Source organism: Plectropomus leopardus, chromosome 15, assembly GCF_026936395.1.
Source record: "Plectropomus leopardus strain MGB_pleo_1.0 chromosome 15, ASM2693639v1, whole genome shotgun sequence".
Lineage (NCBI taxonomy): Eukaryota > Metazoa > Chordata > Actinopteri > Perciformes > Serranidae > Plectropomus > Plectropomus leopardus.
Genome location: NC_142190.1, coordinates 4,107,473 through 4,119,985, shown reverse-complemented (window position 1 = coordinate 4,119,985; position 12,513 = coordinate 4,107,473).

The following is a 12,513-nucleotide window of genomic DNA, read 5'->3' as shown; positions in this document are numbered from 1 at the left end:
ACTCTGAACATGTATTACCTGCTGGACATGAAATCAGCACATTCATCCCAAAAGCTGTGAGGATCTTCAGTTCTATGCTTTTCCTTTAGGATATTTGCTTATACGAGAGAGGAGATAGATTTCTTTTGACACATATGTTCAAGGAGCAGAGGAGGAGAAAAAAAAGTGTTGAACTGATTTCAATGTGAATTTTCTTGCCTCTAGTGTATATGTGTAATTACATGTGAATTGTACTGTAAATATGATATCTTTCACTTAATAGTTCTTAATGCATGAACAAAAACATGGCAGTTCGTAATACCAGCTAGCCTCACTGCTAATGGCATGGACAGCTTCTCTAGCATTGGCATACTTCTGCAAACGAAACCTGAAAAAAAGGGAAAAAAAGGAAACACAAGAAATACATGGTGTGGACAAAATAATGGAGAAATCAATGCAAAGTCCTCTCACAGTGAAGGAGTTTCTGGTGGCTCTGAGCTTGTATTGGTTCACCTGCTCCCTCAAGAACAAGGCTTGAAGAGTCCTGGAAATTACAGTTGCCTTGATTCACTGTCAGCAAATGGGATGGTGCCATCTTGAATGAAATTCTCTAAGTTGGGCTTTCCCATTTACCGAATTTAGGATTTGCGGCAGATTTCAGCACTGTATGCCTGCAGCGTTTACCTCAGCCATCAGCGAATCACTGAATCGTCCAGATATCTGTTTTTTAAAAAAATAATAATAATAAGGGCATGATCGGCTAGCTGGCTTATAGAGGCTAGAGGAGCAGGATAGCCTTAAGAAGGCGAGTGGGATGTTCTTTCCTGTTCCTCAATAAGACAGTCACGTGTGCCCTTGAGCAAGGCACTTAGCCAATCGCCCGAGTGCAGCTGCTCACTTGCTAAAAATAGAAGTCTGTGCGGGACGTTAATATGTTTAGCTATTTGAGGGTTTTGACACGAGGTTGTCCCCTGGATTATGCAAATAATAAAAAAAAAAACAGCTCCACAAATGTCCCTCGGTTATGTTGAAGTTAAAGGTTCAGTGTGTAGGATTTAGGGGTATAAATATATATATATCCAAAAAGTCATGTTTCCATTAGGCTTATTTTATATGAGTAATTTCAATTCGCACAATTTGAGGGTTAATAAAAACCCGCCTATATTTTTTATGTCGTCTACAGTAGTTGGCAGCCCCTCCGCAACAAGAGTGTGGAAAAGCACATTTTTTGGTAAAATGAAATTACTTTTTTAGTGTTTCTACCAGTTTAAGACACCAATGTCCATTTGTTTCATAGACGAAGAGGCCTCTCCAGATGATTTGGCTCCCAGTTAAAATCTTTGAAACGTTTGGATTTTAAGTTACCAGAAGTAAAAGATTCATAATGTCAGACTGTTTTTTTTGTGTGTGTTTTTACCGGTTTAAATCACCGGGTCCAATTTTTTGGAGAGAAAGAGACCTTTGCAGATAATTTGACTCCTGGTAAAAATCTCCTGAACAATGAACAGAAAGGATTCTAACCACGAGGAGTTTCAGCTGGTTGCAATATGCAGTCCTCACCACTAGATGCCACTAAATCCCCCTAAATCTTACACAGTGCTCCTTTAAACCCACTGTTGTAGTGTGATTATACTTTATTTTCAGTGTTATCATTACCAGCTGGGATCTAATATGGTAACAGTTCTAAATCATATCATTTTTTGTTGACTCCAGTATTCATGTCAGGGCGTTTCATCTGGGATTACACCAACTCCCGATAAAAGATTTGAATGATAGGCCTAACCTGTAAAAACAAAACTGGCGTGTGAGTTCTGTACAGCACGGAGGCAGACCTCCGATTAACCACAAACACGCGAGAAAATTTCATCCACCAAACACCAGAACTTGGCTGACAGACTCCTCACTGTTGGAAGAACGTTTGCTGGTGCATTCATTATTTTGTATGTACCGTGTAGGTTTTGTTTTGCATGACCTGAGTTTTGGAAGGTTTATTTTCATATATTTTTACTCCACGCCATCCGAATTCATCTCCACAGCCAGGAAAAGAAAGATCCAGTGTTTACATGCTCAAATTGCACTTGTTTTACAGCCAGCTCTATAAATCTTGTGAAACAAACTGTTGGTAAAACTGGAGGAAAAATGTAAACGTAGAACGTACATGGTGTGATTTGCGCAAATCACAAATATGTACTTCTATACGATGTATTTACTGTAAATCACGCAATTTGGAATAGATGCACCAAGTGCATGCTGTAGTTTTATCAGGTTCAGCATAAGCATTAACATCAATCGCCCTTCAACTACAAAGGATGTAAAGGATGCTCACTAGTAGCATCTGAACGTAAGCCATGTGATTGCACACTGAGTGGGCGTTCCCTGTATTTTTTCTTTAATAAGTTGCCTCTGGTTTTGGTCTGTTGTTGATTACTGTATGATGATGCTTGCAAGAAGCTGTGCTGATTCCCAGTTACACATCAGTATACCTCCCTCTTTGAAACTGCATACCAGGGAGACTATCTCATGTTTAACCAGTAAGCAAGAAAGATTTTTCCACTTTATAAAAAAAAAGAATTGGCAACGAAAAAGAAAGAAACCCACAAGACCAACAGGCCATTTATTTTTCAGTATGAATTAGTAAATGATTTGATTCATTTCTGTGTTCATTTCTGATTTATTGTATTTGTTGCATTTGTTATGGATTGTTATTCTTACTGTTGTTGTTGTTTTATCATAAGAAGGAAATGTAATTCATCTGATATACTGGCACTGGAAGAAAAATGCATTTGGTTTTTGTACTGTAACTGTTTTGTTCACATTGGGCGCTTATTTGATTCAGTTGTTTAATAAGGTGTTTGATTTCATTTGGAGTATCAGTACTCATGGAATCAACATTTGTGTAGTATGAAGTTGTATTTTTTTTGTCAGTGCAAATTAATGTTATAGTGTCAATCAGCTTTTTTAGGTGTTTGAACAAAATGTGTTTTTTACAAATACAAGGTGTTCAAGTATGTGGTATAAAAAGGGTTATCATTCAAACAACAGACTTTTTACAAATAAAGGCTTATACAGTAAAGAAAGCTAATGTCTTTTCATTTGCCCTTTGAGGACTAATATACAACATTGTTTTATTTGACTTTTTATTAATTTATTTTCCGATATTAGTCCGCAAAAGGTAAATAGCATATGATGTTGCAAAATAAAGAGGATAAAATCAGGTATTCACCACTGCTATTCCAGGTTGTTGTCAGAGCTCTCACCTCTTAGTTGGTGTCTTGCTTTTGATAAGGACTGTTGGACATAAAGACAGTCCAAAAACAAAATTCAAAAAAACAACAAAAAAAACTCCACAAAAAAATGAAGGGTATCTTCTTTTAATTTGATTACAAAACATTGCGCGTTTATGAGAATATACCTCCTTTCATACCGTATTTCCTGAATAAAGACGCAAAGTGACTCCTGCTGGCGAGTGTAATATTTGCCCCTTATTCAATCCAGGAACCACTAAATAGTGTATCTTTTTTACATTGCTGGCAAATACAACTTAAAAATTCCACACTGTATTACCGGTTGAATAAAGTAGCATCAAGGTCTGTCAACCCTGTCACTTGAAAAAATGTTGGCATTGTATGTTCTTCCAAACTACAGATACATTTTATTTGCACGTTATTGTTTCAGCATGGCTATGGTTAACATTTGATTAGGTTTAGCCACAAAAATCAGATGGTTAGGGTTAGGAAAAGATTGTGTTTTGGCCTGAAGAACCAGATTTTCGGGAGCAGAATCCCAGCAGGAAAAGCAGCAGCATCTTGGTAAAAAAAACTTTTGGCATTGGTGCCACTACCCCTACAGAAGGCTCGCTACAAAACACCCACATTTGGAGCCTAAAAAGCAACTGGAAATACACTGACAGGTTGCTACAAAACATTCACATCTGGAGCCTAAATAGCCTCTGGAGGAACACTAATGGGTTGCTACTAACATCCACTTTGGAACCTAAAATGCAACTCGAAATTACTGACAAGTTTTCACAAAACACCCATGTTTGGAGCCTTAAAAAACACCAAAAGGTCACTACAAAAACTAATTTTTGGAGACAAAAACATTCCTGGAAAAACACTGAAAAGTTGCTACAAAACACTCATATTTGGAGCCTAAAAAACTGGTGGAAATCTGCTGTAAAAACACTAACAGGTCACTACAAAACACCTGCATTTGGAGCCTTAAAATGCAGCTGGAAAAACTTTAAAGGGTTGCTACAAAACACCCAAGACTGGGGACTAAAAAGCCACAGGAAAAACACCAACAGGCTGCAAAAATATCACCCACTTTGGGGCGCAAAAATCAGCTGAAATAACACAGAGGTCTCTACAAAACACCCACATTTGGAGCCAAAAATGCCACTGGAAAAACACTCACAGGTCGCTACAACACACCTATGTTTGGAGTCCAATAAGCCATTGGAAAAACACAGATGTGTCACTACAAACACTTGTGTTTGGAGCCCATAAAGCTCCTGAGAAGACAACAACATGATACTTATGAAACGTACAAATGTAATATATTTCTGGTTTGCAGAAGCATGCTATACAAACAGTTTCTCCTGGTGACTGTGCTGAGCCTGTGGGGTGCGGTGTGTGTCCTGCACCTACAAAGGTCGAGATAATTAATTTGCTTTGTTAGAAGGACAGATGCAGTTGACACTCATTGCTGAGACTTTTCGTCTTCCAATGGAGGACGTGACGCTATAAATGGTTACACATTTGGATTTTTGTTTTTTCTGGATGCACTCTGGGTTTGAACCCTCGCAAATGTTTATGTGCTGAAGGTGAAGAGAACAGCCTCTAAATGTGTCTGCACCTGGAGCTCAGAGCACAGTAATGATCCAGTAAGACATTTGAAATATTAGGGTCCACATATGCCTCTAAGCATTAGGACACAATGTATTGCTGTCCAAACCAGCTCATTGATTTTATTGATTCATAGCCGAGGTGGTTTGGGGGCCTTACGGTACAACCTCTGCCCCTCCTTTTGAGTCCTGTGTGAAGCAACAACCTGATGAAAAGCACAATCTGTTGTTTAAAAAAAATGTAAACAAAGTAGTTGCCCCCATCACCAAAATTAAATAAATCTGCAAAGTTTCCAGAAGAAAATGCATTGTACAAATCTACCATAGATACGTAACACTTGTGTTTCATGCACATAAGTTCTGATGACATGTTTATGTGCTTACTTTGTCAGTAGGGGTGGAGGGGATGGTGATGGGCATGACAGCTGCCAATATCCAGACTACTGTTCAGAACCAATGAACAACAAAACTGCCATCACCAGTGTTTCAACTCATGATTGTGCCACCAGAACTGCTGCTAGGTAGACATTGGTAGCATTTTTAGCTGTATTGCACAACCAAAATTGGATGTTTTTTAGAAACATGTATGGCATTTCCAGCTGTTATTGTAGCACTAAAAGCTGATGTTTTTAGTGAGACATTAGCTTCATTTCCAGCCTTGATTTTACCACCAAAAGTGAGTGTTTTTTAGCAAGACCTCAGTGGCATTTCCAGCAGTGACTGTGCAGTCTAAACCAGATGATTTTCACCTTAACATAGGAAGCATTTCCAGCAGCAATTGCGCAACCAAAATCAGACATTGTTTAGCGAAACATCAGAGGAATTTCTAGCCATGATTGTACAACCAAAACCAGGTGTTTTCTTACAAGATATCAGCAGCATTTCCACCCATTATTGTGCCACCAATAGCAGGTGTTTTTTTAGAGAGACATTAGCCACATTTCCAGCTATGATTGTGTCACCAAAACTGTGTATTTTATGCCAAAACGTGATCTATTTCTCACCGTAACCAAATGACTTTTGTTCCTAAACATAACGCAACAAGCATTGTTGAAACCCTAAGAAATACATTATATAATGTAACATAATTGGGGGCTGCAGAAAGTTACACTGCCAACATAATTTTTAAAATTTCAGTTAGAATCTGATATTTCTTTCAAACAAACTGACAGGACTTTTAAAATATAGACAGGTTACGAAGATATTAATGCCCTCTGATGCTGTTTTAGTTAGTAATGTTTGTAGACGCATCTAGAAAACAGGCCTTTAACAGCTGACAAGTACAAAAATGTCATGTTTCATAGACTCTACCATAAATGGATGGCAGGGGCCTTGCTGTGTGGAGTTAACATGTTCACCCCATGTGTGGATTTCCTCTGGGTTTTGTGGTTTCCTCCCTCAGTCCAAAGACATGTAGGTTAGGTCCACTGGAGACTGTAAGTGTGAGTGCTAGTGTGAATGTGTCTCTCTACATGTGTGTTAGGTATGTGATAGACTGATAACATGTCTATGCTTCTCGCACAATGCATGCTGGGATGGATTTCGGCCCCTGGTGAACATAAACAAGATGAGTAGTTACAGAAAATGGATGGATGATTGAACTCTACAATCAAACTCTTCAGTTTTATGTGAATATCAGTGTATTTGTAATTTATATGGTTAGAAAAACACTGATCTGGCTTTGAATTGTTAACCAAATTCAACACATACCAGAATGTGTTGTTAATTGTGCATTGATGGCTTTAAACAGTCATCAGTTCCAGGCATCATTAATGATTTTTGAGCAGTGACATCCCCAGACACTAATACATCAATATGTTCTGGACTAGTACCAGGGGCCTCATCCTGTGAATGGAGCACAATGCATACAAATGACACAAACGCAGCTCATTTTGCAGTATGGTGATGTATGGTGAGAGGGTGATGCATTATTTACCACTATAATTACAATACAAAGTTAGTTTTGTAATAACCACTTATGTGAAAATGTTACATCACTATCGCGTCTGAAGCGTGAGATTATTATTCTGTTGTCCTTGAATATCTGTCTCACGTCAAGTATTTTAAATTAGAATTGATTCAATATAATTACTTTAAATAATAATAATAGATTAAACAACACTAAACTACAGCCATGCTGAGTGGGGCACATCATGCCTTCACCATAGTAAAAAAAAAAAAAAAAAAAAACACCCTAGTTTTGGCCCTTTTTGAGGGTGCACTGCTATAACACATATTCCAAATAAGTCGGCATAGAATTTGAAGGTCAGAGTGAATGCGTTTTCACTGGCCTCCATGTTGCTTTCAACCTTTTACTAACCTAACTTTTTTTTTTTCCTCAAGTTTAGGAAACCTGCATAGAGTGCCCAGGAATGACATTTATCTGATGGCCAACATGGAAGTTAGTATCATCCTGGTTCCCTCATCAAAAAGCCTATCGGATTTTTCCATTGGGTTTTTGATTCCTGCAGGAAATAAGCTCTGTGGCAAACATTTATGATACTTACATGATCAGCAAGATAATCTTCACAAATGAACACCACTTTCAGGATATTTGAAGCCTTAACGCAATCACGAGAAGTGAAAAAGCTAATGTTAGGCTACGAACTACACCACGGTCGCGTGATTAAACGTCACCTCAACAAGGCTGCAAAGCCATGTTTGACACGGCAAAGTATGATGACCTTCTGTAGTCTCATGTAGCCACTTGTTAGCAAGCGCCTTTTTTAAGACACATAAAAGCTTTAAAGTTTGCAAGTGGGGTATTTACTGATGTCATAGTATAAAACGTGAAAGTCTCTAAAGCTTGTGTTAACCACAGACCTTATTTCAGGCCTCTTACTAAAAACCCATCCAAAAAAAACCTTGACTTTGATTTGTGGGAATCAGAGGCGCTAAAAAGTCAACAATTTTCCAGGTTTAGGGCTCATTACTTGGGCTCTCCATACACACTAATTTTAGAAGAAAAAGAGTTTGATTTTACTCAACCTGCCAAATAACTTTGTTGTTAGAGTTGCCTATACAATTTCTTTTTATTTTGTACTAAGTCAGATTTGAATGACAAATCTAAAAGTGCTTTAGGAAATCTTTTAAGGTATTCAAAAAGGGGTTTCAGCAAGCCGTTGATGTTGAGCCTGTTCACACACACAATAATTGACTTTTCAGACATTAAAATGCCCACATTTGTTCATGTTGTGAAAATACAAAGAAAGGGAGGGGAAAAAAAGGGACAAAGTTTTGGTGAAGCGGGATAACAGCTGTTGGCAAAACCTCAAAACATGCAAAACAGTGACCTAGTAACCATTTAGATAATAGCTACAGCTCGACTCACTCTTGTTTTTCCTCAGTTCCGCTTTTTTCTGCTCCATATCAGTTCTTTTTTGAGACATGGCTGTTTTACTATAAATAATGCATATGGGCAAGAAAAGGCATGCAGCAGCACAGTTCGTGAGAGGAGTGTATCATTCTCTAAATTTCCTGTGTATACCACACAGTATGTGGCAATGTACTTAACATATAAGATTTTTGTTTTTGTTTTATTTTCAGAAACAAAGCCTTTTAAGATTAGATTCTTTGACACTGAAAACAAAAATAATACATGATATTGTTGGCTGGTTTTATTTCAATAACTGTAAGATACAGTATTCCCTTATACACCTACATGTAATACACACGTCAAGTCTTTCTCACTTCCTTTACAAGCATTGTCTGTGCTAATTCGAGGAGAGGGCTGTTATTTAAAAATCTCCGTTGCCTAACAGTCGATCAGTAGCTACAGCTACTCTTCTGCTTAAGCTTTAGAGAGCCCAGTTAATACCAGAATTTACACATATTAACAAGACTGATGTGAGGGCAGAGGTCAAATATGGATTCCAAGGAAAGTATAATGAGTAATAGATAACCAGGGGACCTTAATACAGAATCAATGCCACTAATAGGTGACCGGGTCATAAAAAGTTGTGGTGAAGCTGCTTGTTTGGAATATGAGTTTACTTCGACAACTTAATCAATAGAGGATGGAGCTGTAGTTGAATCTTTTGGATTGTATCTGTTTATATCTGATCACTTAATGCTTGAATGTATTACTGAAGGTGCAATGTGTAAGACATAGCCAGAATTTAAAATCCGAACAGAAAATGAACTACAACAGGATGTGAAGAATTCACAGTTTTGATGTTATGTCAAAGACGTATTGCATTGCCGATAGTGTTTCTTTGGAGTTTTGTATTTTGCATACTCTTGCCTCTCTGTTAGTTGGCTTGGAGGTAAAATGTTGTCTTCCATTAGTTTGAAGCATGTGGACATGTATTATCAGCTTGTGCTCATTCTGAAGTTGTCATATACCGCCGCTTTGTCAGTAATTTCGGCGTAAGATACAATGCCAAAAACCACCTTTCGTGGCAGTATGATACTCAGCCATGCATTGTCAGTTTGTTAAGCGGACAAACAGAACCTTCTGCAGTGTTGTAATATGCCACCAGCTGGTCCGAAGGCACCTAGTGTGGCTGAATTATATGCGGATGGTTGGTGTCAGTTGATAATGCAGCTTGATGGAACCTGTCGTGGCTATATGATATGCCGCCGCACAGCGTCAGATTGTAATGCTGCGTGCAATTACATACTTTAAGGAACACACAGTGCCTAAAGGATGGGTGGAAATGTAGAGCCCAACTATGATGTTTTTTCCTAAACCTAATCATGTGCTTTTGTTGACATCCCAGCTTTGGTAGTATCATCCCAGAATGTCAGCAGAAGGGTATGTGCAAAAGTCCACTGACAAAGTGGCAATATGTGACGACTTGTTGGTGTCACACATTTGAAACAGATATAAGCAGAGGGTGTATTTACTGTAAGTGTTTTATAGGTTTTTCTTATGCCAAAGAGTCGGAACATTGGGTTAAATTTACACAGAGTTTATTCAAAAATCTATTTGATTCCTTGCTACATTTAAACTTAGATTATCTAAGCGCTCTTTTGTTGTTGTTGTGTCTAATGTATTTCATCATGCTTAGTCTCCTCCAGTACTCGTGACCTGTGTAATGATCCTCTCCTGGCGTGTCCTCCTTCAGATACAAGGCAGATTTAATGCACAGGTTTGTTTCACCTAATTGATTTCTTTTAATTTACTCTCAGTCGCCTCCACCGGGCACTTTGACAGTTGATTACGCTGCTAAGTGAGTTCACCTTGAGAGAGGAGCTAAGGTATATAAATAATATGTCCAACATGAACAGATGAACAGAGATCAACCTTTGTTAAATCAGGATCAGATTATACCTTTTATGGGTCGTTACAAAAGACTGTGGAAAAAACAACGAAACAGGACCATGTGCAAATACTACTGCTTTATTCTAACACTTAGGGTTAGTGTGAATTAAAGATAACATGTAGAGTCTTGCTGGTTTGCTGAATTTTCCGGTGTTTTCCTCTTTCTGCATCGGAGTGCTTGGCTCCGTTGAGAGGATGGATACAGTCAGTGAAGTAGCTCGGCAAAATGCGCCCTCCATTTCTGTGTTCTATTGTCAGCACTCCATATAAAAACATAAAATATTGAAAGGGTGCATTAACATGGGTCAGGAATTGATGGCTGTTCCTGTGTGGGGAAAAAAAATGAACGTGGTCGAAAAGCAGTGGATGCTTTGGCTTTGTGGCTTAGTTCGCTTGTGCTTTCTGCCACGTATGTGTTTTTAATAAACTGTCTTTACTGATTCTAACCACTGCATTAAGGTTGAACTACAGTGTTTATGGAACATTTGGAGTACTTAGAAACAGTTTTTTAAAAAGGTCAATGATGCTAAGCTATTGGTGTACAGAAAATTATTACACTGTGTGTTTCTGCAATGCACGTTACAATGTTACATTGCATGTCTCCTATGTATCAAATTAATGTTCCCAAGGTGACTTAGTATATGACGTGACTTTGTCACCTGGCAGTCGAGTAGACAGTGGATGCTATGACTGGAAGGCGATATCTGCCAAGCTGCAGAGACCACTGTTTGAGACCAACAAACAACAATACTGGTTGTTTTTTGAGTCATTGCTGTATTTTCAGTAAAATTTAAAGCACCTATAATGGATGTTTTTCCAGCGCAGATATAGCCACTACAAGAGGCTGTTTTTTTTAAGAAGACATCTCTGCCGTTCCACCCGGGAATGTGCCACTAAATGCAGTTGTTTATATCGAATCATTGCTACATTTCCTGCCAGAATAGGGCTTCCAAAAGTTGTTGTTTTTTTGCCAAGACATAAAGTTTCAATGTATCTGCTGCAAAAATAATGTACAAATTTAATTTATCAGTGGTTTGCAGAAATTTAGAATGCCAACATTTATTCTTTTAATTGGGTTTATGATTACTGTGGTTGTGCAAGACATTACAGTATTTCAAGTAAGCCTATGTCACTGTAGATTTTAAAATACAGTGGTGCTACTAATTCAGACAGTTTTCAAGGTATTTACTGTAACTGATTTTCTTCTTGGATTGCCCAGTTAGAAAACATCAACTGAATCATCACTTATTCAGTCAATAAAGAGTAAAATCTGTTGGTGTTTTACCACAAACAAGAATCACAAAACATCTTTGTCGTGATAAAGATGTCAAGCATGCTCCTCCTGTAGTGCAGCGTGTCCAACTATTTCCCTTTTACAGGATGTTCATCTGTGTTGCCATGGAGTTCTTGTTTGGGGGTTGAAAAGAGAGTGAAGAGCTGAGGAAGAGTGGAAACATTATGTGTCTAATAAAATATTAAGACACATCTCTTTTATGCAATGTGACCACGGCTGAACCACTAAATCCAAACCCCCCCAGGGGCATCATGTAGAAAATCTGAGGGTAAAGCGAAAAGGATGGTGGTGGTGCAGCAGTTAAAGGTGAGATAATAGCTGCATATATGTTCCAGCAGAAATGCAACCGAGAGGGTACACATGCCATCATCTCAGAGTCAATTTTCACATTTAATTGATACCGTGTGGCTTTGTTTGAGCTCGACGTTGCCCTCCAACATTTGCATTATCTCATGAATATCAATCAAGATCTAATTTTAAGACTCTGAAATCTCCTTCTAGTATTTTATGCTTGACATAGAGCACGCCAATTACCAGGAAAAATGTTGTCATTTTACATTTCTGCAAACCACAGATATGTTACATTTGCACATTCTTTTGTTGCAAATACGTTGAAACTTCAGCAAAGCTGTGGGTAACTGGTTGTTAGGTTTAGGCACACAACCACAAGAAAAGATCATGTTTTGACAACCATTTTTGGGCAAAATCCCTGCTGGAAAAGCAGCAGTGTCTCAGTAAAAAGACAGCCGATTTTTGTTGCACTATCCCCACTGGAAAAAGAGCAATGGGCCGCTAAAACAGGCTCTTGTTGTCCACTGTATATCTACAAAAAGTAATGCTCCAGAATTTGCTTATAACATCAAAAAATCAAGCCATTAACTCAGACATTAGTCACATAATTGGGAAAGTTGCAATCACGTAACAAGGAATAAAGAAGGAAGTCATATAAAGAGTGAGAGTCTTTATAAGGAAGTTGATTAACAGGACTTCCGTCCAGGAAACCAGTGTTCATGTCCCATGAGAAAAAAAGTGATTTTTGAGTTATTTTAATGTGTGTCATGTCATGTTAAGAATGTATATTTACAAACGACACCTAACCATGTTCCTTTTCTAAACCTAACCTTCGTT